We start from the raw sequence: 5607 nt of genomic DNA, 5'->3' as shown, positions 1-5607 counted from the left end.
TACGGCTGTATGTCTGCACCTAAATTTGTGTGTCTCCCTTTGAAAAGGACATTTGTATTCAAAAACATTTATCCAGCGTGGTTAATGAGGTAAATCTGACTGATGTCTCAGTCTGTGACTACTGTTTTGTTGGATGCAAACCAAGGTACCATAGATGATGCCCATCCCTTCAAACATCCACAATCTTCTGGTTTATCAGAGGATACACATTATTTATAACAGAAAATGTTCCAATGGTATTTGCAGGACTTGTCTGCATCTGACTATAAGAGGGAGGCAGTAAGCTGAACGTATCCGATTAAACAAATGAGCAAATCCATTAAGTACTTATAGGCTCAGGTGATATAAAAGCTAGAAACAACCCAGCCTGACATTAATGCTGTTTTCACCTCTCGTCAACCGTTACCTCATCAGGTTTGATTTAGTGGGTGACCCGCTGAAGGAGAGTTGATCTGAAATTCATCTAATTATTGAGCCGGGGTTGCAACGGTATGTGGGCGGGAAGTCCTATCTCCTGTCACCTTTTGCCGTGGGTGTGCATAATTAGAGGTTTTAGTGTATAGAATATGTCCTAAAATAACAGCTCTGTGGAAAATTCATAGAGGAGTATAAGTAATGTATTTTGACCAATAAACACAGTATGGTTTCAGCATGTAGCCCAGTATTGTCCTCTTCAGCTTATCGAATATTGTAGTGTACAGTGGCAAAATTCAAGTTCAAAGTAATTTCAGTACTATTGCAATGTAATTTATATTGTTCTTGAATGTATGGTAAAATATAAGTTTTATAGTATAATACAGTATCTTTTATAGTATAGTATAGTAGTATGATGTATAAAAATACTGAGCATGAACAATTATTTTCGTAGTACCTTTTTCAGTAGAGCACATCCCAAACAGAATAAGATTCCAATAATGCACCCAACATGTTGAATACTGTGCATCCAACCTCAGAGTTAAAAACCTCTTTGCAGCATAGCATTTCTTTCCTTATTTCCTCTTTGTCATGTAAATCATATTCCCTTCGAGTGCAATTGTCACACACTAAAACATTGTATTGCCAACAGGATCCAGAACTGATCCAATAGGAGGAGAAAGAAACTCCTACATTCATGAGAAAAGGGTAAGCCTCCATTTTGAACCAACCCTTAGTCTTGGTTATAATGGTTGGAAATGACCTGAAAATTTATGCAGAAAATTACTGTGCTACTGTTTCCTAAGTGACTAGTTAGTTTTAAATAGCCAATTGGCTTCTTAAAAGACCAAACTGCCAATTGGCTTCTTAAAAGATCAAACTGCCAATTGGCTTCTTAAAACAAACTAGTCACTTAGGAAACAGTAGCACAGTAATTTTCCACATTAATTTTCAGGTCATTTCAAACCATTACAACCAAGACAAAGGGTTGGTTCAAAATTGTGTGGTCTTTTTTTGCCAATTGGCAGTTTGGTCTTTTTTGTCTTTTCCAGAGCTAAGAGTTCATCTTCTGTTGTTGGTTTGCAAGGTCATGGTTCTGGCTTCTTTGGCTGACAGATGGTGTCTCTTTGGCTTAGGATTTTGAAAATAGGCTGGCAGGGCTGCTCAGGGAGGGTATGCTGCCAAGGTTAGCTCCAGTTAAATTTGTCTTTAGTTGTAGCAGAAGAGGCACAGAGAGAGTCTGCAGTTTCTCCAGAAGCAGCAGGTTAATTTGTCTCTGTGAAGACGTGGCTGCTGTGAGCTGTACTGATATCAGCATCAGAGCTGCCAAGAGGTTTTGAACCAGGAATTGTAGCTTGTGTCATTTTTTCCCCAAATTTCTATTGTTTTCTTCGTTTGCTTTGTTTTGTTTTGTTGTAATGGCTTCTATTATTGGATATTTTGCTTTGGGTGTTCATGGCTGTTTGATCACCCAAATCCCACGCATTCAAACGTATGATTTTTGTCTTAACTGGATGTTTTGGTCTGTCAGTGGGACCATCAACCTTTGCTGCTGGATTGCAGCTATTACACTGGAAACACCCCCTAAATGTCATGTTCAAAACATTCTGTGGTTTGCAATATTCACTAGAGTCAAGGGAATACTTTAATATATTCTTTTCATCTTCATTTTCAGTATGGCAGACACCCACGCTCGACATGCAAGAGGTGCCATTGTTAAGTATTTATGATTTCATTTTTTATTCTTCACTAATTCCAAATAGTTGGAATAGTTGGAATAATTTGTAGGGTGTTTGTTTGTTGTGTCTTTGTGTTCAATAATTGGTGGGACAAGTGAGTGTCACCACAACCTTCCTGCCTGTTTTTTGCTCTATGCGCGTCCTCTGTAGGGACAAAGCCGGTTGGGAGTGACAAATTGTTTGCAGCGTTGACCTTTCAAACCCCCCTGCCCACACCCCACCTCAAGCTCCCCCTCCGCCTCCCCTCCCACAGTCCTCTCCAGATCCCCCACCTCCGTTCCCGGCAGCAAGGGGAGCCCTGAGAGCCCGTGACGCATGCGGCAGAGCCTCAAAGATTTATACCCCTGCAATGCTGCCAGTACAGCCACAGCGACAGCCCCAGCGCGGCACGCCCTGAGTTATGCAACCCGCTGCCCGCATCAGACCAACTGAGTGCCTCAACTTTCATTTCAGATAAAGATCCTTGTTCTGTTTTCCATTGTATAATAAGATGGGACGTGTCTTTGGGGGGTGGTGGTGGTGTGGGACGGGGGCAGATGGTGGACACATCGCAAATGACAAAGGCCATCAAAAAACAGGCAAATGCCCAAACTCTTATAGTACCCCATTCCAACTAAATTGCACCACCTCTGCTCCATCTCGATAATGCTAAAGAAAATAAGAGCAACAAATAAAATTAACGCAGCGTAAGAGTGGGCGCCTTCCTTTACGATCCGCGTGCTGTCCATCCTGCGTCTTGCTATGAAACACGCTGACAGGACAATATGCACGTAAGCGACTGGTGATAGATTAGATTTGCCTTGCTGAAGAAAAACTCTGGATAACCTCCTCGGTCCGCTGCACGGCTTGATGGAGCTGCGGTGGCAGCGGTGATGCTGCTCCGGCGCGGATCTCGCAAGAGAAACGGCCGCTTAGGAAATCAGGGCTGAATCAGGACAGGAGCGTACGCTGCAAGGGCGCGCGCTCTCTCCGAGGGACAAAAGAAGCGCATTTTCACCGTGTGTCATTTTTGCACACCGGGCCCGGATTCCCGGGGCGGGGATTGGTCAGGGGGATAATCTTCGTCCTGCCACCAGCATCCCTTATCACTGCAGTGACTCTGTGAGCAACACACGCAGCTTATCTCCCAGCCACAAGCAGCATAAGGGGAATCAGAATAACCCTAATTTGGGAGGATAGCATGGTCCCGCAGACCGCAGGTGGTGTTCTGAGATCGCACCAGATAAAAAGGACAGGGTAGGGTGACTACATTTAAAATGAGATGGCAGCTGGAAAGAATCTAAAACCAGTGTCAAACAAGCTACTGTGGCCCTGTTCTTTATGTAGAGCATCGCTGCGTTTGATTATTTGCTACTAAGTGTGTCTTTAGTGTTGTGGTATCTAAATCAAGCCCTGGATTCAGAGGAAACACACTGAAGATTAGTCTGGTATTTCAGAGGAGATACACACAGCAGGTTGCATACAGGAGAGTCAACCCCTTCTTGTAAGTGACAGGTTATCCCTGAGAGGAAATGTGCTTCTAGAGCAGGTATCATTTGTTCCTGGAATTTTAATGGGTGTGGAAGTTGCCCCATTTTGTGACTGCAACTATTAATAGCCAGATACAGTAGTAAATGCACTACACACTACCCTGTTTGCATCCTAATAATAATAGATCCATCCTACAGATCCAACAAGAAAGCATATGCAGATTCTACACCTATTCAGTCAAGTACCTTAGAATTAACAGTCCTACTGGGTTGGGTGTCAATCTACACATCAGTCAACATTACTTAAAACCAAACATTAATGCAAGTGGGATAATAGTAGCCATAATGCCATAATTAATCACAAACCCTAATGTGAAAAAAATCCTTGACCCAGAAGTCCATTTGTAAATGTAAATGCTTTTCAGTCCCTGTGGCATAACTTCATTGGGGCTTTGGGGCTTTTAATACAATAGTCTCATCCGCAGCAATGACCTCCGGTCCTCCCACTGGAGCGTATTCCATTTATCACATGGGATCTGGGCTCACCTGTCACAGAGCACCCCCACACTCTCCCCTCTGTCCTCCCACACACATTACTGCATCACTAGAGGCTACCCACCACAGTAATTGGGCATTAGAATGCATCCAGATGCTATGCACGGAACAATGAAGTCGCTGAAATATTCATGTTAGCAGCTGCCCTATCCCTGTTGCGGCCCAGCTAATAGACGAGAAAGACGTACGATAAAATGACAAGTGAAGGATGCTCTGGGCGTCAAGGTCAGATTGAACTGTGATTCAGCAACCTTTAGAGGTCTGCCAACATGAGACTTATTCATATTAAATGTATTTTAAATGTGAAACTCCAATGCTGTAGGTATATAAAAAGAAGGACATAAAAAGAAGAGACACACAGAAGAGAATCTTTTTTTTTATTTTACCAATTTAATATTGGAAAGCCTAATAAAGTAATAAAAAGCAGTTTTTGTGCTACAGCCACAACAGGATCAATTGTCATTAAGGTTTTTTTTCACCACGTTCCTCTGAATCAGCAGATCAGCAGTGTTGACTTCACCATTGATTAGCAGGTTGAAGGCCACATCAATGGCTACATCAACCACTAACTGCTGGTTCATGTGACCGTGTGCACTGTGGAAGAGACACCATTACAAATGTTAAGAAGTGATAACACATCTACAGACAAAATCTGTTTTTGCTGCGTTATATGCCTCCTTATAACCAAGATCCTTTTGCAACAAAAAAGATTAAAAAAAAAAAACAACGGTAACACAGTGATATTTCAGTCGTACTACCTGCAAACAAAGTGTTAACCAGATTGCAAAGGCTGTTGCCTTGGATACCGTCGTCAACCTCTCGCTGTGTCCCAGAGGCCTTGTAAGCTGCCTTCCAGACAGAGAGCAGGCTCAGTGGAGCTCAGTGACCCTGCTACAGGCAGACAGTATGACTGCCCTGTCTGACACCCAGGGGACCAGCAGGGCTTCCACGCCAGTGGGCCTTTTTGGCTAGGTTTAAAAGGAAAATAGTCGCATTCCATTATAGTCAATGGCGTTTCCAACATCGCCACAGCTGTGGCCATTGCAGCTTTCTCCACTCTCAATAGATAAACAAAGCAAAATAGGGCATCAACAATGATAATAATATTGAGCCCATAATATTGAACAAATACTTCTGAATGCTGGCTAAATTTTAACATTTGTTGAGTAAGACCTTGACAGACACCATTAGAAACCACAGACAGTTCAGATTGCAAAACAAAGGGAATCTGAAACCACAGTACAATGTATTCTTTCTGTGAGTATTGATATTCCCTGAATGAGGCAATACTGCACGTCACTTGAATCATGACAAAGAATCTGAATTGTTGTGACTGTCTTTTTGATTAATTATACAACAGAATATAATACCCTCACTAACCCGAAGAGATGCATTAAAGGAACAGAACATTTCACTGGGGATAAATGCAT

The sequence above is a fragment of the Megalops cyprinoides genome, chromosome 1 (genome assembly GCF_013368585.1).
Source record: "Megalops cyprinoides isolate fMegCyp1 chromosome 1, fMegCyp1.pri, whole genome shotgun sequence".
Classification (NCBI taxonomy): Eukaryota; Metazoa; Chordata; class Actinopteri; order Elopiformes; family Megalopidae; genus Megalops; species Megalops cyprinoides.
This window is presented reverse-complemented; position numbering follows the sequence as displayed.